A 25,768-nucleotide genomic window follows, 5' to 3' on the forward strand; every position below is an offset into this window, starting at 1 on the left:
CATCGACATCTCGTTGATTCCGTGGATGCCTCCATTACTTTCAACCCCACTCGTCTCGGTACACGTGTCGTTGCTGCTCCTTCTCAGGATGCTGCTTCCCGCTTGGCTGCTTTATCCTGCCTTGGCGAGACCCCTATTCGGGTCTCGAAGAACGCTCAGTTGAATGCCAGTGTTGGCACTATTTTGCTCCCGCCCCATGTTGCGACCGGTGTTCGGGACCTGCGCGACTGCCACGACGATATTCGACATATCCTTGCTGCCCAGGGCCATTCTATTCTCCAGGTGGACACGTTTACTCGTCCCCCTCGTGGTAGTCGCCGTCAACCCCTCCGGGTTGTGAAGATTACCTTTGATGGTAGGACCCTTCCACCCTCTGTCATTCTTGCTGGTGCCAGGTGCTCTGTCCAGGAGTACATTCCTTCTCCTCGGCTCTGCAACAAGTGCTGGAGGTTTGGGCATGGTGCCCTCCACTGCTCTGGGACTGTCTCTCTCTGTCCTTTGTGTGGTGGCGAAGGTCACTCTAAGTCGGAGTGCACTTCTCCCCAGGCTCGTTGCCTCAACTGCGGTGAGGCCCATCCTACCTTCTCCCGTGCGTGTGTCCATTACAAGCTTGAGGCAGCCGTCCTCAACTTGAAGCACCGGGAGCGTTTATCTTTTCCTTAGGCGAGATGCCAGGTTCGCTGGCTCCCGCCTTATGCTAATATCTCTTATGCTCGCGTGTTGCGCTCTTCCTCTCCTCGGCCTTCCCGCCTTCCTCAGACTCACAACCATTTCCGGGCCCTGGACCCTGATGCGCCCACTGCCCCCTCCTCTGTTCCTTTGGGTTCTCTCCCGAAGGATCCTCCTCCTGGTCCTCTGTCTGGGGTTCCCCTTCCTTCTACCCGGTCTGTCATGTCTCCTGTGTCTTCTTCCTCGTCTCCCTCCGTTCCTCCTTCCCATCCTTCCCCTCCGTCTCTTGACTCTCCCCGCCGCCTGTCGGTGCGGGCTGATGTTCATCGCTCTCCAAACGGCCGTCATGTGTGCTCTCGTTCAGCTTCTCCTGTTGAGACGCTAGAATCCGTTGCCCAGTACGTGGTTGCTGGGACACCTGTCTCTTTACATCAGAAGCGTAAACCTGGCTCCTCTCCTTCCTCCTCCCCAGCGGGTAAGAAGGTTTCGCTTTCTTCCTCGGCCCCTACTTCTGCCTCTCTCGCTCCTTCCCCTCCCATTTCGGTGGTTGCACCCCCTGTTCCTGCTATGGAGGTTTCTTTAGCCCCCGCTTCCCTCTCAGTTGCTGCCCTTGCTGAGGTACGCTCCTCTCTTTCTGCCCCTCCTCTTCCTGCTGCTGTCCTTGCCTGCTCCTCTCCGTTGTCTCCTCCTCCTCCTCCGGACCCCGCCCGCCCGCCTCTGATCTGTTCTCTCGTTTCCTTCCCTCCGTCTTTGCTCAGTTTACCCATGCCCCCTAACCCTGATATTCTTTAACGTGCTCTGTTGCTCTTTCGCCTTTGTTTCTTCCTTGTTCTCTGTTTTTGTCCTTTCTCTTCTCGTCGTTGTCCATTCTTCAATGGAACGTTCGAGGTTATTACGCCAATTTCCTCGAACTCCAACTTCGGATTTCGCGGTTTTTGCCCCTTTGTGTCTGTCTCCAGGAGCCGATGTTTGGTGCTCGTCCTGGTCGTTTTCGTGGCTATTCCTTTCTCTCCCCCCCCCCCAGCTGTTGCTGGGGCTTCTAATTCTTCTGCTCTTTTAATTCGTGCTGATGTTCCCTTTGTTCCTTTACTTTTTCCTTCACCTCTCCATTGTTCTGCTGCTCGTGTCTTTGTGGGGAAATGGTACACTGTTCGTTCCATTTATCTCCCCCCGAGTGTCCCGCTTTCTCTTCCTGATTTGAAACACCTCCTAGACTCCTTGCTGGAGCCTGTGCTCCTGCTGGGTGACTTCAATTGTCGTCATTCTCTTTGGGGTGACGTTCTGACGAATACCCGGGGTCGCCTTCTTGAGCCGCTTCTCCTCTCTTCTGAATTCTGGTGAGCCCACTCATTTGGACTCTCGGACTCGCACCCTTTCTTGTCTCGATCTTTCTCTCTGCTCTTCTTCTCTTTACTTAGATTTCACGTGGCAGGTTCTTGATGACCTCCATGGAAGTGATCATTTCCCCATCCTTGTTTCCTTTTTCTCTTTTCGCCCTTCCCTCTCTTTCCCTAGGTGGCAGTTTGCTAAGGCAGACTGGACCCTATTTTCCCTCAGTGCTGCTCTCTCTGACCTCTCCCTTCTGCCTCTCTCTCGCGCTCTCCTCCTTTTTCATGACACTGTCTTCAACGCTGCCCTCCGCTCTATCCCTTGCTCTTCCTCCCGGGGTCCACGGAAGTGCGTTCCCTGGTGGAATGCGGACTGTGCTCGGGCTGTCCGCTGTAAGCGTGCGGCCTGGAAGAGGCACCGCCGTAGGCAGACGACCGATTCTTTTCTTTTCTTTCGGAAAGCGAGTGCGGTGGCTCGTAGGGCCATCCGTACGGCTAAACGTGAATGTTGGGCATCTTATGTCTCAACAATTACGTCCGAAACCACTCTGGCCCAGATCTGGAAGCGTATCCGCAAGATAGCGGGTAAATTCGTTCAATTCGTTCCCAAAGCACAATCTTAACCGATTCTACTGATTAACTTGCGAATTCTTATATACTCCTCATTGTGGATTACACTGTATTTAATATTTGGCAGATATCTAGCCCATTTGTGCATTCTAGGGAATGTCATATATATTATATGCAGCCTTGTTGTGCATTTTAGGGTACGTCATATATATTATATTCATAAAATATAATTATGGATTTTGCATCTAATGCAGGTGCTCTCGTTGGATAAATGTTGAGTTTGATGTGAAGGGCTTCAGTTGCTTCACGTTCCAGTAAGTAATGTAATAGTGGTGCCTCTTCTTCTGTTCCACAGATATGACACTCTTTAATTATTGGGTTTATTACCTCCCAGCAGCACTTGTAACCAAGTCTGAGTCTGTGTATGGCTACTGCAATGTCTCTGGATATATTTTTGTCAGGTCTAAAAGAGTAGTACCCAGTGGCTTGTTCATACCATATCGCAGAGGATCTTCCTTCCGCTACTTTGGCTCTGTGGCGACTATTTTTTTCTTGATTGTTCCTTAATCTGTGAAAAACTTGGAGGTATTTGAACCTGTACAACAGGTAGAGCAGTGGCAGTTTTTGCTAGTGAGTCTGCTTTTTCATTACCATCTATGCCAATGTGACTTGGTATCCAATTTAAGGTGATTGACAACTGTAGAGTGTGTGCTGCTTTTCCTATATGTAGGATTTCAGTGATGAGTTGTATATTATCTCTGTGCTGGCTGGATAACAATGCCTGATGCGAAGATTTAGAGTCGGTATGAATGATGACATCATGTAAATTATTCTCAATTGCATAATTTATCGCTTCCTTCAGGGCATATAATTCTGTTTACATTGATGAGCACCCACTATTCATGCTCCAGTAAGCTTCATGGATGGTAGTGTAAACTGCTGTCCCAGCAGAACCTCTTTCTTGATCAACTGATCCATCTGTGAAGATGTGAGTCGTTGTAGGTCTTGAGATGGTTTCCACTTTTTGTTGTATGACTGCTTTGAGCCTCTGCAGGTCACATACTGATTTTTTAACTGGTAATCTTTCAATTATTATCTTTAGACTCGATTCTCCCCATGGAGGAGGCTGCCGAAAGTGTTGATATGGTCTATCTTCCCCTTTGTTAATGGTCCGTTTCAAGTCCACTTTCTGTAGAATCTTGAACAGATTATCCTTCCATGCACCTGTTCTATATTGAAGGTTTCTGTGAAGCGATCTGTGTATGCTATTTTTGATTGACAGTCGCGGTGGTTCCAACAATTTTTGCTGTTATGGTGGCTATTCTTTGTTTGATCCAGTTTTCTAATGCTGGTAAGTTGGTTTTCATTTTTAGATTCTCTCGACGCGTCCATATAGGTGCTCCCAGCATTGTTCTGAGAGCATCATTTTCAGACATTTCCACTTTCTCCCATTAGTTATCACTGAGGGATGTAAGAGCAGGAGCAGCATAGTCATTGAGTGACCTAACTGCTTGAACATAGTACATTTTGAGTACTGGTAGAGATGCACCCTCTCTAAGACTTGTCAGGGAATGCAAAGCTGATTTTCTGGCTTTACAACGTTCCTGATGATATTCAATTTCTCGAGTGAATTTCAACTGGCTGTCTAATATGACTCCAAGGTATTGAAAAGAGGTAACCCACTCAATTTCAAGTCCTTGTATTGCGAGTCTGATGTCTTGAGTTCTCATTTTAACGGCCATTGCTTTGGTTTTATTGCTGTTTATTTTTATTGCCATGTGTTCCGCTTCCCTGCTATTGATGTCTAGGCATTTTTGTGCATGGTTCCTGGTGTCTTTGCCAATGATGATGACCACAAAGTCGTCTGCATAGTTAAGCAATTTGGCTTTTGGTAACTTGAGCTTCATGAATTGTTCCATGAGACAGTTGAAGAGGAAGGGGCTTAGTATTCCTCCCTGCGGAGTTCCATTTTCCAGCCTCTTTGAGGAGGATGTTTTTGCTTTGAACTTGACTTTAACTTCTCTGCAAAGCAGAGTCCTTTAGCAAAGGCAAGACAGTGTCCTTTGATTTCCTTATCCACAAGGCAGCACAGTGTAGCTGGAGCACTGGCTAGCTCGAAGGATTAATCATCCGAAGGAAGTCCAGAAAAATAAGGATTCCTGGTTTGTCATTGATTTGATCCAGAAGGGAGGCAAGGCATTCTGTGGTTCCAACACCTCTTATGTAAGCAACCCCCTCCCCGCTCAGCTCGTTGTCGCCGTGTGGGGGCTTAGTGGGCGGCTGCCGGAGTGTGATGCTCCTTGGGACAGTCCTCTGTCCTTTTCTAGCCTTGTGCTCCTGCTGCCGTCCTCTCCAATTCTGCTGGGCACCTTTTCCTTTTCCTTCTGTTTCGTTTTTCTCCCCCCTCTTCTCCTATCTGCTTGCCGTTTCCTGCCGACCTTTTGCTTGTTCTGGTTCTTCCCTTGGACTTCTTCTATTTTGACACCCGGGTGCTTGAGGAGGCATACTCTTGCACCCGTAGAACTGTAGTACCCGACGTCGAGAGCGAGGGAAACCTTTTATTGTCAATCCCCTTTCGTCACTGAACCCGATCTCGACGGACTGTCGGTTTCTTAAGGTGGCGTTTGTGGGGCGTATACTCACGACGCACTCCTAGGAGGCCCCGGCAAGATCGGCGATAGCTTCTTGTTGGGTGTCCTGCCTCTAATTGTGGCTCCGTGGTGGGTGTGGGGGCACATTCGTGAATGAATTCTTCTTTTCGTAATGATGATGACCCCTGTTTCGGCTTCTTTTGGTTTACCTTCTCAGGCTCGTGGGGTGGGCGACCAAGCCCCCGAGTCGGTCCGTGTTGGAAGACCGGGCTCTGTAGCCTCCGCTGCATTGGGCCCCGACCTTGCTCCTCCTTTGGCCTCTCTGACTCCTTCCCCTGGCTCCCCTCCCTCCTCTGTGGTTGGGTCGAGCCCCAAGCCCCCAGTGGTGACTACCTCGTCCCCTGGCGCGGCTCCTTCTCTAGTTGTAACTACTGCGCCTTTTAACCCCTCTCTCTCTGGGGGTTCTCACCGCCGTCCTCGTCACGGCCGCCCTCGCTCGATTCCTTCCAGTTCTGCTACCTATCAAGCCTTGTTTGGTTCTGCTTCGTGGGCCAAATATTTTGATCTCCTCCCTCTTGATTCTGCGCCTCTTGACGATTTCTCCCTCCATCGACATCTCGTTGATTCCGTGGATGCCTCCATTACTTTCAACCCCACTCGTCTCGGTACACGTGTCGTTGCTGCTCCTTCTCAGGATGCTGCTTCCCGCTTGGCTGCTTTATCCTGCCTTGGCGAGACCCCTATTCGGGTCTCGAAGAACGCTCAGTTGAATGCCAGTGTTGGCACTATTTTGCTCCCGCCCCATGTTGCGACCGGTGTTCGGGACCTGCGCGACTGCCACGACGATATTCGACATATCCTTGCTGCCCAGGGCCATTCTATTCTCCAGGTGGACACGTTTACTCGTCCCCCTCGTGGTAGTCGCCGTCAACCCCTCCGGGTTGTGAAGATTACCTTTGATGGTAGGACCCTTCCACCCTCTGTCATTCTTGCTGGTGCCAGGTGCTCTGTCCAGGAGTACATTCCTTCTCCTCGGCTCTGCAACAAGTGCTGGAGGTTTGGGCATGGTGCCCTCCACTGCTCTGGGACTGTCTCTCTCTGTCCTTTGTGTGGTGGCGAAGGTCACTCTAAGTCGGAGTGCACTTCTCCCCAGGCTCGTTGCCTCAACTGCGGTGAGGCCCATCCTACCTTCTCCCGTGCGTGTGTCCATTACAAGCTTGAGGCAGCCGTCCTCAACTTGAAGCACCGGGAGCGTTTATCTTTTCCTGAGGCGAGATGCCAGGTTCGCTGGCTCCCGCCTTATGCTAATATCTCTTATGCTCGCGTGTTGCGCTCTTCCTCTCCTCGGCCTTCCCGCCTTCCTCAGACTCACAACCATTTCCGGGCCCTGGACCCTGATGCGCCCACTGCCCCCTCCTCTGTTCCTTTGGGTTCTCTCCCGAAGGATCCTCCTCCTGGTCCTCTGTCTGGGGTTCCCCTTCCTTCTACCCGGTCTGTCATGTCTCCTGTGTCTTCTTCCTCGTCTCCCTCCGTTCCTCCTTCCCATCCTTCCCCTCCGTCTCTTGACTCTCCCCGCCGCCTGTCGGTGCGGGCTGATGTTCATCGCTCTCCAAACGGCCGTCATGTGTGCTCTCGTTCAGCTTCTCCTGTTGAGACGCTAGAATCCGTTGCCCAGTACGTGGTTGCTGGGACACCTGTCTCTTTACATCAGAAGCGTAAACCTGGCTCCTCTCCTTCCTCCTCCCCAGCGGGTAAGAAGGTTTCGCTTTCTTCCTCGGCCCCTACTTCTGCCTCTCTCGCTCCTTCCCCTCCCATTTCGGTGGTTGCACCCCCTGTTCCTGCTATGGAGGTTTCTTTAGCCCCCGCTTCCCTCTCAGTTGCTGCCCTTGCTGAGGTACGCTCCTCTCTTTCTGCCCCTCCTCTTCCTGCTGCTGTCCTTGCCTGCTCCTCTCCGTTGTCTCCTCCTCCTCCTCCGGACCCCGCCCGCCCGCCTCTGATCTGTTCTCTCGTTTCCTTCCCTCCGTCTTTGCTCAGTTTACCCATGCCCCCTAACCCTGATATTCTTTAACGTGCTCTGTTGCTCTTTCGCCTTTGTTTCTTCCTTGTTCTCTGTTTTTGTCCTTTCTCTTCTCGTCGTTGTCCATTCTTCAATGGAACGTTCGAGGTTATTACGCCAATTTCCTCGAACTCCAACTTCGGATTTCGCGGTTTTTGCCCCTTTGTGTCTGTCTCCAGGAGCCGATGTTTGGTGCTCGTCCTGGTCGTTTTCGTGGCTATTCCTTTCTCTCCCCCCCCCCCAGCTGTTGCTGGGGCTTCTAATTCTTCTGCTCTTTTAATTCGTGCTGATGTTCCCTTTGTTCCTTTACTTTTTCCTTCACCTCTCCATTGTTCTGCTGCTCGTGTCTTTGTGGGGAAATGGTACACTGTTCGTTCCATTTATCTCCCCCCGAGTGTCCCGCTTTCTCTTCCTGATTTGAAACACCTCCTAGACTCCTTGCTGGAGCCTGTGCTCCTGCTGGGTGACTTCAATTGTCGTCATTCTCTTTGGGGTGACGTTCTGACGAATACCCGGGGTCGCCTTCTTGAGCCGCTTCTCCTCTCTTCTGAATTCTGGTGAGCCCACTCATTTGGACTCTCGGACTCGCACCCTTTCTTGTCTTGATCTTTCTCTCTGCTCTTCTTCTCTTTACTTAGATTTCACGTGGCAGGTTCTTGATGACCTCCATGGAAGTGATCATTTCCCCATCCTTGTTTCCTTTTTCTCTTTTCGCCCTTCCCTCTCTTTCCCTAGGTGGCAGTTTGCTAAGGCAGACTGGACCCTATTTTCCCTCAGTGCTGCTCTCTCTGACCTCTCCCTTCTGCCTCTCTCTCGCGCTCTCCTCCTTTTTCATGACACTGTCTTCAACGCTGCCCTCCGCTCTATCCCTTGCTCTTCCTCCCGGGGTCCACGGAAGTGCGTTCCCTGGTGGAATGCGGACTGTGCTCGGGCTGTCCGCTGTAAGCGTGCGGCCTGGAAGAGGCACCGCCGTAGGCAGACGACCGATTCTTTTCTTTTCTTTCGGAAAGCGAGTGCGGTGGCTCGTAGGGCCATCCGTACGGCTAAACGTGAATGTTGGGCATCTTATGTCTCAACAATTACGTCCGAAACCACTCTGGCCCAGATCTGGAAGCGTATCCGCAAGATAGCGGGTAAATTCGTTCCCGATGTTTCACCAGTCCTTCACCTCCATGATACTCTTGTGGCGGACCCGTTGCAGGTCGCTTCCGAACTGGGTTCCCACTTTTCTTCTGTTAGCTCTGGTCTTCATCTTCCCCAATCTTTCCTTCTTCATAAACCTGTCCTTGAGTCTCGTCCTTTAGATTTCTGCACTCGTCTTCAACTTCCCTATAATGATCCCTTCTCTCTCTCTGAACTTCGTTCTGCCCTGGCCCTCTGCGGTTCTACGGCGGCGGGCTCCGATGGTATTCATTATGAGATGCTTCGCCATCTCCCTCCGAGCACGTCTCAGTATTTACCGAGTCTGGATCTGGGAGTCGTCGTCAGTCCCTGAGGACTGGCTCGATGCCGTTGTCCTCCCTGTTCGCAAACCGGGGTCTCTGGGTACTTCCCCTAAGGACTTTCGCCCTATTGCCCTCACAAGTTGTGTCTGCAAACTCTTTGAACGTATGGTTAACGTTCGTCTGATGTGGTTCCTGGAACACCATCACCTCCTCTCCCCTTCTCAATTTGGTTTCCGCAAGTGCCGCAGCACGACAGATGTCCTGGTGAACTTGGAGGTCTATATTCGTACTGCTTTTGCTGTGAAGACCTCCGTTGTTGCCGTCCTTTTTGACCTGGAAAAGGCTTACGACACCACTTGGCGTTATCATATCCTATCTCAACTTCATTCTTTTGGCCTTCGTGGTCATCTCCCTCTCTTTCTCCGCAGCTTCCTCTCTCGTCGTTCCTTTCGGGTGCGCCTTGGTACTGCTCTCTCTCCCTCTTTTCAGCAATACGAAGGTGTACCCCAGGGTAGTGTTCTGAGCACTACTTTTTTTCTGGTTGCCCTCAATGGTCTTCTTTCCTCTCTTCCTTCTGGTGTCTTCTCCGCTCTCTATGTCGATGATCTTACCCTTTGCTGTCAGGGTGATGATTCGCCTCTCCTTCAACGCCGGCTTCAACTTGCAATTGATGCCGTGTCGTCTTGGGCCACAGATCATGGCTTCAAGTTCTCTACTTCTAAGACTTGTGCCATGACTTTTACGCGGAAACGGGTTGTTCTTCGTCCCTCTTTCTTGGTCTCCCCATATCTCTTACCTCCGTGTTGAGTGCTCTAAGGCCCTTACCCTCCTTCGGGTCTTGTCCCATACTTCTTGGGGGGCAGATTGGCGCACTCTCCTTGCTTTACATTCCTCTCTCGTCCTGTCTAAGCTCGATTATGGTTGCCCTGCTTACTCGTCTGCTTCTCCTTCTACTCTTCGCCGTCTTGATGCTTTGCACCATACTGGGTTGGGCCTCAGTTCTGGTGCCTTTCGTTCGACTCCCATCCTTAGCTTGTATGTTGACACTGGCTTCCTGTCTCTCCAGGACCGCCGTGATCGCTACTGTCTTCGCTATCTTGCGCGGTCCTTGCAACATCCTTCCTATCGCCTCTGTCGTGCTTTAACTTTTACCCCTCCTGCGGTTCCTGTTCCTCTTCACCACCTCCCTCTTTTTGTTCGGTTATCTCGCCTACAGGATTCTCTTTCCGTTCGTATTTCTGATGTTTCTCCTCGTGTTGTTCCTTCTTTGCCCCCGTGCAGGGTCCCTCTTCCGCGGTTTTGTACATCCTTGACCCGTATCACTAAAGCTTTTACCCCTCCTACGGTTCTAAAACGCCTTTTCCTCGAGCACTTTTCTTCTCACTCCCGCTCCGTTTCTGTCTTCACCGATGGGTCTAAGTCAGCGGACGGTGTTGGCTACTCTGTTGTTTTTCCTGATCGCACTTATGTGTCGCTTGCCTCCGGAGACTAGCATCTTTACAGCGGAACTTTATGCTATTCTCTATGCTCTTCGTCTCCTGCTTTCTCGTTGTCAGTCTTCCTTTGTAGTTGTTGACTCTCGTAGTGCCCTCATGGCTCTCGGTTCCTTTAATCCGGTTCATCCAGTAGTTGTCGAGATCCAGCATTGGCTGTTTCTCGTTCACAGTAAATTTAAGTCGGTTGAGTTTTGTTGGGTTCCCAGCCATATTGGCGTGTCTTTAAATGAGCGTGCGGATGCTGCCGCCAAGGAAGCTGTCCGCTCTTGTCCCGTCTCTCGTAAAGGCATTCCGTATTCCGACTTTTACCCGGTTATCCATTCCTCAGTCCTTACCCGTTGGCAGGCTTCTTGGTTGTCTGTTACTGGTAACAAGCTACGTACTCTTAAATGTTGTGTTTCCTCGTGGCCGTCCTCCTTCCACCGTAACCGGCGGTGGGAAACAGCTCTGGCGAGGTTGCGTATTGGCCATACTCGCTTAACCCATGGTCACTTGATGGAGCGCCGCCCTGCTCCTTATTGTCCTAGTTGCATTGTCCCTCTTATGGTCGTGCATGTCCTTCTTGAATGTCCTGACTTCCAGGACGAGCGTGTATCTTGCTTTCCGACCGCCCCTCGCGGTCACCTGTCCCTCGATAGAATTCTTGGTGACTCGGATACTTTTGATATCGTTCACCTTATGCGTTTTTGTTCTCGTATTGGCATCCTTGGTGATATTTAGCGCCCTCTGATTAGTTTGGCAATTTCAAGAGAGTGGTTGAGTTCTTGTCACCCATACTCTGTTGATGAGATTCAAGAAGGCTTCTTCACCCATTTCTCCCGGCTTGGCCAGCACGTTGTAAGTGATTTTGTTCTCACCTGGAGCTGTGTTTTTATTTTTCTTTGTAACTCTTCTGAGTTCTTTCAGATTGAAAGGTAAGTCTAGTTCGTCAGGTAAGGCTAAATCATCGTATATTTCTTTTCATCTTGCTGCTTGAAATCTTTGTTTGTGAGTCAGAGTTGCTTGAGGAAGTTGAATTGCTTTTCGACTTTTTGGCTTAGATCAAGGTGTAGTATCTAGACTACAAGCGGTCAAAGGTAGTCCAATTGCTACACCTTTATATAGGTGTAGGACAGCCCAGACGATGCCGCAACCCCACTCATTCAGGCCAAGCTTTCTTGTTGCGGGACCCAGCGAGGTCCTGATACAGGGGGCTTCTATGCCTTTTCCAAGTCAGATTGACACCTACTGCAAGGATCTCGTTGCACTCGCTCCAGCATCGACCCTAACTCATTGGCCTTTATTAATTTACATAGGCTGCCACCCAATATCATACAGAAAGAAAGAAAGAAGATGGAAGAAGACGATGATGGGCAAGACTTCAGCAGCGCCAGGAGGATCGACTTCAGCTTCTGGAGACTTGGCCAAGAATTTGAGTTATCCCAGCCTGCTTCAGATGCCTCTCACCGCACCTTCAGACTCCTCCAACAAGACCAGAGGCCATCTTCTCCAGACCTGGATGCCGACTTCTTCGACGAACCGTAGCGCCTGAGCACCACACCCCAAGACATCGAGACTCCAACCTCTCATCCCTTCATCGAACTTCAGCTGAAGCCCACGCCTGATGAGGATGCACTCAGATTGTTGCCTACACCTCAGAACTAGGACTCTGTGCCCCAGCTCCCGGACCCGCCTCTCGTTGACGATGAGACCCAGTCACTGGACTCGCCTCCCCTCCACCTCTCGACCATTGCCAGCGCATTGGGGAACTCCTTCACAGAGGGAGGAATAACTCCCGCTGAAGACAGTAACAGCCTAGCCAGTGATAATGACAGCAACACCCACCAAGAGGGAGCAAAATGTACTACCCCTACTTCAAATGTACCGAGGCACACTGGCAAGGTGTTTACAGGAACTGTATGGACAAGCAACTGTTCCGCCATCTAGATGAGAAACATGGCATCAAGATAACAGGGAAGAGCCAAATGTGCACAGTCTCTAAGTTTTAGGACTTCACCCCACCAGACACACATGTGTAGCACAACGACAGCTCCTTGCCAGAAAACCCAAAGAGGAAGTTAGCCACACTTTCCAGTGTCCCAAGTCCGCTTCAAGTTTCTCCACAAACAGGGGGTTGCACATCCATGAAAATAAGATACCTCACCCAAGAAGTGCAAGCCCGCCAACAACCCAGACCTGATTCCCCACCACACCCATAGTCAGCCCAGTCCACACCTACCCCCTCGCCTCCTCACCCCACCTTATCTTGAGGTTACCTTGAGGTGCTTCCAGGGCTTAGCGTCCCCGTGGCCCGGTCGTCGACCAGGCCTCCTGGTTGCTGGACTGATCAACCAGGCTATTGGACGCGGCTGCTCGCAGCCTGACGTATGAGTCACAGCCTGGTTGATCAGGTATCCTTTGGAGGTGCTTATCCAGTTCTCTCTTGAACACTGTAAGGGGATTGCCAGTTATGCCCCTTATGTGTAGCGGAAGCGTGTTGAACAGTCTCGGGCCTCTGATGTTGATAGAGTTCTCTCTCAGAATACCTGTTGCACCTCCGCTTTTCAACGGGGGTATTCTGCACATCCTGCCATGTCTTCTGGTCTCATGTGATGTTATTTCTGTGTGCAGGTTTGGGACCAGCCCCTCTAATATTTTCCACGTGTAAATTATTATGTATCTCTCCCACCTGCGCTCAAGGGAGTACAGATTTAGGCTCTTTAGTCGGTCCCAATAGTTTACGTGTTTTACTGAGTGGATTCTAGCAGTAAAGGATCTCTGCACGCTCTCCAGGTCAGCAATTTCTCCAGCTTTGAAAGGGGCTGTCATTGTGCAGCAGTACTCCACTCTAGAGAGCACAAGCGTTTTGAAAAGTGTCATCATCGGTATAGCATCTCTAGTGTGAAAAGTTCTTGTTATCCAACCTGTCATTTTTCTTGCAGTTGTGACGGATACTTTATTGTGTTTTTTAAAGGTAAGGTCTTCCGACATGAGTACACCCAGATCCTTTACATTGCCTTTACGTTCTATGTTATGATTTGCCTGAGTTTTGTACGTGGTATATCAGGAATAACGCCAGTATCTAGGCTTTGTCTCCACAGAATGTGGAGGGCCTGTGATAATGGTTTTTTACAGTTCTTTATGAATATGGAGTTCCAAGAATCCGGGCCTGGTGCAGAGTGCATAGGCATACTGTTTATGGCTTCTTCAAAATCCAGTGGGGATAGGGTGACGTCTGATATATGATTTGATGTTGGTATCATATCCATGAAAAATTCATTTGGGTTATCAATCTTTAGTGCGTTTAATGGCTCACTGAAAACAGAGTCGTACTGCTTTCTCAGTAGCTCGCTCATTTCTTTGTTGTCATCGGTGAAAGTTCCATCTCCCTTTCGCATTGGCCCGATACTAGATGTGGTTTTTGATCTTGATTTTGCATAGGAGAAAAAATATTTCGGATTGCCTGAAAGCCCTTTCACTCAACATCACCTGCCCCAGCACCTAACCCCCATCTCCACTCCCTCTACCACCTCCACTCTCTCAGCCCGCTTCCAGATCCTGATAAAGGTAGTCTAATATCTCCAGCCTCCAACACAGAACATCAAGACCAGTCTCAACCCCACGATGATGATGACGGTGGAGATGGTGCCCCCGATGATGTGGAAGATCAACCCCAGCAAGAGAGGAATACTCCTGATGAGGCTGAAGAAGAATGGCTGCTGGAGGAATACATGGCCACTCTACAAGAGCTCCTACACCCCCGGACTGGGACGCATTCACTGTCCTCCTTCAGCGGATAAAAGCAATCCAGGAGCACTTCAAGATACCAACAGGTGGTAGACAGCCATTATCCACCACCACCGACGTCAACGACTGCACAACTATCCAATGCTTGTACAGAAGAAATCGGCGGAGAGCAGTATGATTCATTATAACAGAAGAGAGTGCCTGCTGTCCCATCCTCAAAGAAATCGAGGAGCACTTAATCCGCATGCTAGGCATCCAAGACCCTCTACAAAATCTGGATGTAATTAATGCCATCCCAGATCCACCTGAAGACCACAGGGAAATGGACACAAGAGAGCTAACTGTACGAGAAGTGGCAATTTGGCTCTCCAGGACAGAGAATACCACTCCGGGAAATGACAAGCTCACCTACCACCACTGGAAACGGCCGACCCAGGATACTGTGTCATCCCAGCGATCCTCAACATATGCTTCAGCAAAAGATCCAAGAGTCCTTGAAAGTCATCCTGGACAATACTCATCCCCAAAGCAGGTGACCCTGTTGACGTCAACTGGAGACCAATTGTTCTCTGTCACACCATCTACAAGTTATACACTGGTTGCCTCTCCTCCCGATTACGAACCTGAATCATTGACAACGACGTGCTTTGTCCTGTTCAGAAGGGATTCATGCCAACTGATGGAGTCCTCGAACACAACTTCGTCCTGTAACACTACCTGGATGCGGCAAGGACAGGACTTGGCAATCAGGATGTATTCATCGCTTTCCTTGATATCACAAATGCTTTCGGTTCCGTCCCAACTTAACTCATCTCAGCTTTGACGGATGGTGGCAGATGACTTTCTGGCAGTCACTCACAGCCTCACCACCAAGAACACAAGAGTAATGACGATCAATGGTCAGATGAGAAAAATCCCAGCCAACTGCGGGGTCAGGCAAGAATGCCCAATAAGCGGCCTTCTGTTCAACATTGCTATCGAAGTCATTCTGAGGACAACAATAAACATTGGCCTGGAGGCTGACCCGAACCTGAAGTATCCCAGCTTGGCATTCGCTGTCCCATCTTCACCGATGAGTCTAAGTCTGCTGACGGTGTGGGCTACTCTGTTGTTTTTCCTGACCACACTTATATGTGTCGCCTTCCTCCGGAGGATATCATCTTCACAGCAGAACCTTTTGCTATTCTCTATGCTCTTCGTCTCCTGCTTTCCCGGTCCTTTAATCGGGTCCACCCGGTGGTTGTCGAGATTCAACATTGGCTGTTTCTTATCTCCAGTAAATTTAAGTCAGTTGCATTTTGCTGGGTTCCCAGCCATGTTGGTGTCTCTTTAAATGAGCGTGCGGATGGTGCCGCTAAGGAAGCTATCCGCGCTTGTCCCATCTCTCGTAAAAGTATTCCTTATTCCGACTTTTACCCAGTTATTCATGCCTCCATCCTTGCCCACTGGCAGAGTTGTTGGTCTTCTGTTATTGGTAACAAATTGTGTACTCTTAAGAATCGTGTGTCCCAGTGGCCTTCCTTCTGCCACTGTAACCGGCAGTGGGAAACGGCTCTGGCTAGGTTACGTATTGGTCATACCCATTTAACTCATGGTCACTTAATGGACCGCCGCCCTGCTCCTTATTGTCCACATTGCATTGTCCCTCTTACGGTCGTGCATATCCTTGTTGAATGTCCTGACTTCCAGGACGAGCGTGTGTCTTGTTTTCCGACTGTCCCCCATGGTCGCTTGTCTCTCGATAGAATTCTTGGCGACTCAGATACTTTTGATATCGTTCGCCTTATGCGTTTCTGTTCTCGTATTGGCATCCTTGGTGATATTTAGCACCCTCTGATTATCCCATACATTTGATGGTGCTACATAGCCTTTTTGGTTTGGTGCCTTTTATTGATAATTACTTACTTGGCATTCGCTGACGACATCACCATGATCGCTGGGGAGGAAGATGGATTGCAAACTCTGCTCGATACAATAGAAAGAGCTTGGCAAACTGTGTGGCTTGCACTTAACCGAAACAAGTGCTGCTCCATGCACATGTCAAGGCAGACGCCACGGTGATTGAGAGCAATGCAATTCGGGATTGAGGAGTCCGAAATCCAACATCGACTGGGAGGAGACCACTCCAAATTTTGAAGTACTGGAGTCCGTTGCGTCCAGTACTCAGAGCAGTAAACAGTGAAGTGTCACGTGTAGTGGTCAGGTAGTGGGCCACGTGTAAGTGTTGCGTCCAGCACTCCGAGCAGTAAACAGTGAAGTGTCACGTGTAGTGGTCAGGTAGTGGGCCACGTGTAAGTGTTGCGTCCAGCACTCCGAGCAGTACAATATTTTATTACATATTATAATGTTAAATATTATAATTTTGGTAAATATTATACATTTTTAATCAATTTAGTTCCTACACATAATTTATCCCTCATGTATCATATTTTTAATTTTATAATGTCATTAAAATACAATTGCATCTTGTTATATAATGCAACTGCATCTTATTATATAATACAACTGCATATTATATAATACAACTGCTTCTTATTATATAAAACGCCTGCATCACATTATATAATATGCCTGCATCATATTATATAATACGCATGCATCATATTATATAATACGCCTGCATCATATTGTAAAATACAACTGCATATTATATAATTCAACTGCATCAAATTATATAAAACGCCTGCATCCAATTATATAATACGCCTGCATCATATTATATAATACAACTGCATCATATAGAGTGCTATAGCTCCTAAATAGAATAAGAGTCCAGCCGCTGAAATCTTAATATTAATAATTTTATAACAAAATTCCTACATCATTAACATATTTGCCCATGTTTATAACCATGAAAATATACAGTACATTAGTACAGTAATACTGTACTGTACTGACGATAACCATGTTTATAGGCCTTTTATTGCTATATTATTGAAGTCTTTGTACAATATGTATGTTATGTCACAGTTTACTGATTCTGTATCTGACGATTCAGCAATAGTTACTTTGTATTCTTCGGCAGGTGTCGCTACGTGCCTGGACCAGTCTTCCTGACCGCCGGGACCCGGACCCGCCACACCCCAGGACAAGCACTTGACGCAACGCACTCCAAACCATCAACGCCCTTAACAGGGCAAGTACTCAACACAACGCACTCCATACCATCAACGCCTTCAGCATGCACAAGGAAGACAGCCGAGGAAGGAAGGAGCCTCAACGGGCCAACGGTACAAGTGGGCGGTGCGGTGCAAGGAGTTTGATCACCTGAACGGCGGAAATATATTGTTAAATATATTGTTATTTGTGTAATACAAACTATTTGATTCATGTTTTTCTTCATCACGTATAGTACTAAAAACATGGGTAAAGATATGTGTCATAACGGAAGAGTACAGGTATTAATTACAACATCATGCATGCTTTCAAGAGGTCCAGCGCATGTTGAGGGCTGACAGCCGGCTGACACTGTCCTCCTACCATTGGCTCATCCAGTATATTGCTACTTGTTCCAGTGTACAATACTTTGGTGGGCATGGAGCTCACCCACATCCCAGGTGTATTAAATACTGCCAGTGTATTAATATACATTACTTCCTTTGTTTTGTTAATCAGATGTGAATGACTGTTGGTTTGTATTAATATACATTACTGCCAGTGTATTAATATATATTACTTCCCTTGTTTTGTTAATCAAATGTGAATGACTGTTGGTTTTGTCTCATGGTCAGTGTTTTCCATGTATACTTTTCCTTCACTTCTTGTTCTTTATAATAAATGCTAAAAATGATCAGTAGTTGTATTTATTGTATTAAATGTAAGGAAGTAATTACCAGAAGAGAGCGCCGGGCCGGAAGACTGTTCAGCTCCACACTCAACACTTCCCAGATACTGTGTTGTTCAGGACGCTAATACCACACAGACAGACACAAGACTCAAGACACAGCCAGATACAAGATGCCTTCATCATATTATATAATACATCTACTTCATATTATATAATACAAATCCATCATATTATAATTCACCTGCATCATATAATATGCTTACATAATATTGTATAATACGCCTGCATCATATTTTATAATATAACTGCATCACATTATATGCATGCATCATATTATATAATACAACTCCATCATACTGTAAGACTGCATCATATTTTATAATACAACTGCATCATATAATATAATTCAACTGCATCATATAATTTAAATTATACCCTTTCAACTTTCAAAATGACTCATAATATTTAGAAAATGGGCCATAACAGAAAATGGAGATATCTTGTCCCCTAACTCCCCTTGCCACATCGGGGGGTATAGGGTGTTTATGTAGCTTCAGGGCACCAATCCCCCAGGCACAGGGCATGGCGAGAAGGCACCCGTAAGCATACCTAATTCCCTATCAAACACAAACTAAAATACATATAAATGGCAGATCTCATCACAACCCACAAAAGTTAAGATGATACTAATAACACACAATAATAACCTGAAAAACAAACATATTAAATGGAAAATTCTTTTGTATTTGGTTTTTTCTTATATGGGACACAGCACACACAGGTAGAGGTGCACAGTATATCATTAAAAAAGAACAAACGCTGAAGGCCAAAACAGCAAGCTGCCTAAGCGGCAGGATTGATGACTTGACATCGGCATACATGGAAAACTATTCATAGTGGAAGCTCCTAACAAGGCCCCGGAGCGGGAGGGATATCATGTATGCGCATGGGGGTCCCTCCGGCCGCCGCCTTACCCACTCCTGGGCACCGGCCAGGCCATCCACCCTCTTGTGAGACACCATTTGGAAAAGTGGTACTCCAGATGAACGACTCTGCTTAGATAGTTGGCTACCAGCTATCCTGGCTGCGGTTCACCTAAGCGAGACTATATTGACCCTTATGCACCCTGTGCACGGTGATCCTGGGGCTAAGGTGGTCTGCCCCTAGATGTGGTCTTGGACCATATTCAGTAAATGGAATATGTCCAGGTTAGGGCTTTCACAGAGCAAATCTCAAGGTCGCTCTTGGTGAGTCCCATATCCAGTAGACTACGTGCACTCTCTTTGCACCATCTTCCCCTCCAATTAAGGGTTATTGAAGAGGCGGATGCTGTGTGCTTCTCGGTATATTCCCTGACCTTTTGAAGGATCTCTGGGGTGCCGTACTTGTCGCACTTGCTCTGATGTGGACGGGAGAGTGGGAAGTTATCAGCAGAGACCTGGGTGTCTAATATAAAGGCCTCATCACCTTTGCAACCTATGATGTCGGGCTTACAGAAGGTCCCTCCATCCGGTATACGGACTTCACGTTCCACCTCGAAACCTCTTTGCCGCAGGCGGCCGGCTACGAACCGGGTGATATTGTCATGATGTTTCACCTGAGCCCCATGTGTCTTGTGGCATGCCTGGGATATGTGACCCAGGGTTCCTGGTTTCCGACAAACATTGCAGAGACCAGAAGCCTCGGGTCTACCCCTAGCTGCTCTAGACGGCGTGGCTACAGCGTTTGCCCTAATTTGAATGGCATGAGCAAAATCTCCTCCGCTTAGTAGACGGGTACCGGACGCGACCCACTTGTGGCAAGATGGAACCTCACAAGAGGACGCGAGGCCGGCACCGTCGACCATGCTATACAGTTTTGCTTTCCACTTCCTAGAGCGCTCAGTCGTTCTACTAGAAGGGGTTCCGGCGGCCGTGGTTGAGTCTACCCATCGACGCATTCGCGCTTGGAACGCGGGTAGGAGAGCCGCTGCCACTACCACTGGATCCTCCGACTCTACTAACGCTCTGAGCCGCTTGTTCTTCTGTAGGAGGATTGATGTGGCAAAGTCGGGTATTCCTAGTCCACCGTCCTTCACGTCGGCATGAATATAGGCATTAGGTGTATCATGAGGCAGCCGCAGCCAGCCACGAGTAGCATGCTGCAACCGCCGGTCATGCCTCACTAACTCCGTCTTAAACACGTGTCCGAGAACAAGCCGGTGGTTCATCTTGGGGATTAGGTGGTGTTTTAGTAGGTATAGCCTCTGTTGGGGTTTGAGTGGCACCTTAGTGATGTTCGTCAGGCCGTCCTCAAACAGGGAACCGTAGGATAAACGTCTGCCCCCGGCCCCGATAAGTATTCCTGGGTACTTATACTCGTCCGCCACACTCATAGTACCGATTGCGGCGTCCCCGACGAAGTATGCCTTCCTGGCGGGGACATGCCACTTCTTGCGATGAGCATCGATTGCTATGCTTAGCGTACGGCATTTTCCAGCATTTACTTTAAGACCAGAGCCATGCAGTGTGTGGCAAATACTTGTTATGAGTGTCTGTTGTCCAGCAGCCATTTCTGCTGCCACAACCAGATCGTTGGCGAATGCCAGTGCTGATATCTTTTCGCCCCCCCCCCGTCCAACCCCTAGCCTCAAGTCCTTAGCCCTAGTAATTGCCTCATCAGTTATTAGGTAAAAGAGAAATGGAGATAGGGGGTCACCCTGTTTCACCCCCCTAGTGATCAGGATGTCCTTTGACTTCTCCCCTTGGCTGGTTATTATGGTTGAGGACCGATCATAGCCCGACATTATGTATGTCCTTAAAGGCTTCGGAATGCCTTTACGTTTCATGGCCCGATGGATGGCCTGATGGGAGACGCTATAGAAAGCCTTCTCCATATCCAGAAACGCTAGGTGCGTGTTGTGCTTGAGTGCACGAGCCTCAGCTAGGAGGGCATCCAGGATCACCAGGTTTTCTGGGCACCCGTCCACAGGGGCGAAGGCCTTCTGCCGCCTGTCGATCTTGACTGCCTCGGAGAGTCTGCTGCTCAAAATCTTATGGAACAGCTTCACTATCGTAGATGACATGGTTATGGAGCGATAATGAGGAGAGTCTGGGTTAGGTTTCTTAGGTAACAGCACTGTCTTATTCTTGCGAAAGGGTTGTGGCAGGGATTCGTTTACCAACCACAGATTAAACAGTTTTGCAAACACCCTGATTGGTATAGCTTTAAGTAGATGTATAGTGATACCGTCTGGGCCGGGAGCAGCATTGCTACTTGCCTTGAGAGCAACAAGGATTTCCTCTGGTGTTATTGGGTCCCCTAGTTGCTGATTAACTGGATCACGGTCACGAATTGGGCGGCGGTCCGGTGATGTGGGTCTAGAGAATAGTGCCTCCCAGAATGGAAAGAGACGAGCTGGCTCCACCTCAGGGGAGGGGTTACTTTCCAGTCTCCGGAAAGGACGCACGCAGCGGCTTTTGAACGATCCTTCTCGTACAGGCTCTGACACAGAACATACTGTGCTCTTCGCTCCCTCTTTCGCCCGGTCGGAGGTTGGGTTGGATCGGCACAATTAATCGGTGGAGGTCTCTGTCGACGCGCAGGGCGAGGGCGCAGTGCGTGGTCACCAGATCTTTTGGCAGAAGTGACCACTCGAGCATGGCGCTCAAGGATCCTATCCACGTTATGACCGTTACCACTGACCAGGTCAGTGATTGCCTCATCAAGGAGTTCTTCCCCCATCCGGTTTCCTGGCCCCTGGGTGCAATAGCTGGAAGGAATTCCACCATGGTTTCCTTCCAAGAAGCTTCCTGGGGGGTCCCGTCAGGGGGGGGGGGGGGCATGTCAGGTTCAGCGCCATCGGGGGCGCCCACCGCCGCCCTAATATTGCCTCTCCGTCCATGGTTCCTTAATGGGCTAGGCTGTTCGTCCTCCCTGTCTGAGTCAGACAGTGAAGACTCCGAGCCCTCGCCCTCCGCTCGGTTTCTGTATTCCATCACCAATTCTTTGTACTCGTTCCTTTTCCTTTGACTCTTGATGGACTCTAAAGTTCGCGAAGGAAAGCACTGTTGCAGCCTCTGGTTCATACCTTCCCGGCCTGCCTGGGGTCTGCCTTCCAGCTTTACCTCCTCCATTGCCAGGAGGCGTTTCTCCTCATTAGTCCACCTTGCTTTGGGCCTACCCGCTCTACTCGCGGCCTCTTCAAGTTCCTAGTGGTATTGGACCTTGTGCATGCAACTTAGATGGACGCGCATTGGTCTATAGTCTCGAAAGGATCTGCCACAGTTTGGACAGTCTGGCGACCGGTCATTCATAGCCGGATCGTCATGTAGGTCACTCATCGTGCTGACAGGGGTCAGTACATCTCCGAAATGGTTTTCACAAAAGTTTATGGGTGACAAGGCACGAAAACCCTTGACAAGGGCAGACGGCCTTTGGGATAGCTCAAACCAAGTGTCGCTGACAAATGGCCCCTACTGTAGGTAGACGGAAGAGCAGCAGCAGGGGGGGAAGCCCTAGCTGTTTGCGTTACCAGGAGTGCCACGAGGAGGCCAGCTAGGGACTTTACACAGCTACCGCGAGCGACAGCTGTGCACTATGTACTCTCTTAAGCATATACAATCGGAAGCGAGGAGCGTCTAAATGCAGATACCATGGGAGAGAGTCATAGTTACATTTAACCCATAACCTCCCGCAGATTGAAAAATACGATGAATATTGGAAATATGACTCTAGATCGTTATTTTCTAAAGAAATTCAGGGAGATTGTACATATTTCTGGAATTAAAATTTGAATTTTTATATGGATATTATGCAAATTAGTGAAAATGGCGATTTGCCAAATTTTGAAGAAATTGACAAATCGAATTTTAACAAATCAAATCGTCAAATTGCACACCAAAAATTGACATGCAATTTGAAAAATATGATGCCCACTGGAAATATGACGAGCGTTATTTTTCCAGCAGTCTATAGGACAGCTGGTAGCTATATGATGGCAGCAGACACTCAGCTGGTAGCTGAGTGTACGGGCACTGTATAGTACCGTACAGTATTATACAGTACCGTACAGTATTATACAGTACCGTACAGTATTATACAGTTCCGTACAGTATTATACAGTACCGTACAGTATCATACAGTACCGTACATTATCATACAGTACCGTACAGAATCATACAGTACCGTACAGTACAGTGCTGCTACAAGACTGTACTGTATTGTACTGTACTATACTGCACTGTATGGCACTAAACCGTACTGTACTGTGCTGTGCTGTACTGTACTGTACGGTACTGTACTATACTGTACTGTACCGTATTGTACTGTACTGTACTGTACCATACGGTACTGTACTGTACATTATTGTACGGAACTATACTGTCCTGTCCTGTACTGTACGGTACTGTATGGTACAGTACTGGACTGAACTGTACAGTACTTTATTGTACTTTACTGAACTTTACTGTACTGTACGGTACTGTACTGTATGGTACTGTACGGTACCGTACTGGATTGAACTGTACAGTACTGTACTGTTCTGTTCGGTACTGTACGGAACTGTAATATACGGAACTGTACCATACGGTGCTGTACTGTACTTTACTGTACATTACTATACAGAACTGTCCTGTGTCTGTACTGTACTTTACGGTACAGTACGTTACTGCACTATACTGTATGGTACTGTATGGTACCGTACTGGACTGAACTGTACAGTAATGTACTGTTATGTCCTATAGATTGCACTGTACTGTTTTGTATTGTTCGGTACTGTACTGAACCATAAGGTTCTGTACAGTACGGTACTGTACTGTACAGTACTGTTTTGGACTGTACGGTACTGTACTGTACGGGTGTCACGGACCTTGGCGCCTGTGGTGTTTGTGTGTTACTGAAGAAGTCTTGGTTGTAGGGTTGATATAAAGCCATTGCTTGGTTACTGACTTTAATACTCAAGATGTTACATGACTAGTAGCTACCAAGCTTGGCGGGCGTCCTGTATGCTCTTGTTTACCTTCTCTAACGTCTGCTCCGCCACACATAGAAAACGGATGGTACCATTTTCTGTGAACATGACATCCCTCCTTTTCTTTAAAAAGAATGAATACAGGATGTCTACCATGCTTGTAGCACAAAGCAAAGTTATTGACACAAGTAAGTTATTAACATATCAAGAGATATTGCATACATTTAACATTAATTAAGCACACACAGAATTTAAACAACTTAATCTTTACCACAAAGGATTTCAATGTTAAAAATACATATGCAATGTTAAACAAACATGAAAGAAACTGTAATACAAAGTTACAAAATATTGAATGAGATATCTGCATTATTCAAACAATATTAAATTTAGTTTAGCATAATGAACTTTGCATTACATAGGAACACAATTAATCATCAAATCGTGTTGGGCGTTTAACATGACGTTTAGGACGAGAGTCCCCAAATACAATAACATCCCTTGATGAATTGTTTGTCGAGTTATAACTATTTTTTTCTTTTTCTTTTGCACGACTTTGCACTTCATCATTTTCTACACTAGTTGGAATCACTTTGAAATAGGCCATATTACGTGTTATACTATGATCTCTATTACTCGCTGTTACCATAGTTCCTTTTACACTAATCACTTTATATGGTTTTGTATCATACGGCATATCTAGCTTTCCCTCTTTTTTCTTTTTAACGAGAACAGTATCTTCAACCTTTATGAATTGTTCCTTTTCACGTTGATCATGAGCAATTTTCATTTTGCCCTTGGCTAGTGCATCCTTCTGAGCGAGACGTTTATCCGTTACCTCGGCTGGCATGACAGGTAGTGCGATCCTCATAGGACGTCCAAATAAAAGTTTACCAGACGACTTGCCCAGTGTTCCATGTGGTGTTGCACGGTAGTTCCTGAGAAAAGCATACATAGCTTGTTTCCAGGATCGTCCTTCGGCATGAGCACAGCGTACCGCTTTCATGAGAGGTTGCATGAATCTCTCAACTTCTCCATTTGCTTGAGGATGTAGTGGCATCACACGGCGGTGTTTGAATCCAATATGCTCAGCAAAGTTGACGAAGTCTTGTCCATTGAATGGCGGTCCATTGTCCGTCTTGACAACTTCAGGAATGCCAAAGTTTGAAAAGATCTTGTCGAGTTTCGAGATGACGGCCTTTGCAGATGTGGAAGTGATGATTTCTACTTCTGGATAACGTGAGTGATCATCAATGACTACCATCAAGTACTCTCCAGTTGGTAGTGGTCCGCAGAAGTCCATCGATACTTCCGTCCATGGTGCAGCAGGTAGTGGTGAAGGTTGTAGAGGTGTTGGTCTTGAAGTATCCACTGCAGCTTGGCAAGGGACACAGGCATTATGCATATCCTTTGCTTGGCGATCAATGCCAGGAAACCACACCTTTTCTCGTAGCAGCTGTTTGGTCCTAACAAGACCATGGTGTCCTTGATGTGCAAGCTCCAGAGCACGTTGCTGGAGAACAGCTGGAATGACGATACGAGTACCTCGCAGCACGGTGTCGCGTTGTTGCGTAACACTTAATTCTGTCTGGATGAGTTCAAGTGCTTTGAATGCATCTTGGTCAACTCCTGAGGGTGGGATGCGTGGAAACTTTTTCTTAGTCAATGCATCCACTGTTGCTTGCAGAGTTGGGTCCTCTAGGGTTGCAGTACGGATTTCATCAAGAGTGAGAGCCTTAGGGACTGCATCACAGGTTACAGAGTGTACATATTCCTCGGCAACTTGCTGATGCTTGGTGATGGTGAAACTGTTGGCAGGATGTCGACTGATGTAATCAGCGGGATTGCCTGCACCCGGCTTGTATTTCACCGTAAAGTTGTATGGTTGCAGACGAAGAGCCAATCTCTCAATGCGAGCTGGTGGTTTGGACTATGGATTATTGAAGATGGTCTCCAACGGTTTGTGGTCAGTGACTATCGTGGTGAAGGGCACACCAAGCAGATACACATTGAAGTGTTCACAGCCCCATACAAGAGCAAGAGCTTCCTTCTCTGTCTGACTGTATCGTTGCTCAACATCTGTGAGAGAACGGCTGGCGTAGGCAATTACTACTCTGGAATCTGGTTCACCAGGTTTGTGTTGGGCTAAA

The 25,768-nt window shown here is 48.1% G+C and overlaps 1 long non-coding RNA gene across 1 annotated transcript in view; it reads left to right on the forward strand.

Annotated features, from left to right (window-relative positions):
- The window catches only part of LOC138351064 (uncharacterized), a 128,137-nt gene extending 110,463 nt beyond the window's left edge, over positions 1 to 17,674 (forward strand). Inside the window, exon 3 of the long non-coding RNA XR_011222356.1 lies at positions 16,907 to 17,674. This is a non-coding gene — a long non-coding RNA (uncharacterized lncRNA). The remainder of the gene's footprint in view (positions 1 to 16,906) is intronic.
- Positions 17,675 to 25,768: the final 8,094 nt, after the last annotated feature.

Source organism: Procambarus clarkii, chromosome 48 (assembly GCF_040958095.1).
Source record: "Procambarus clarkii isolate CNS0578487 chromosome 48, FALCON_Pclarkii_2.0, whole genome shotgun sequence".
NCBI classification, from domain to species: Eukaryota; Metazoa; Arthropoda; class Malacostraca; order Decapoda; family Cambaridae; genus Procambarus; species Procambarus clarkii.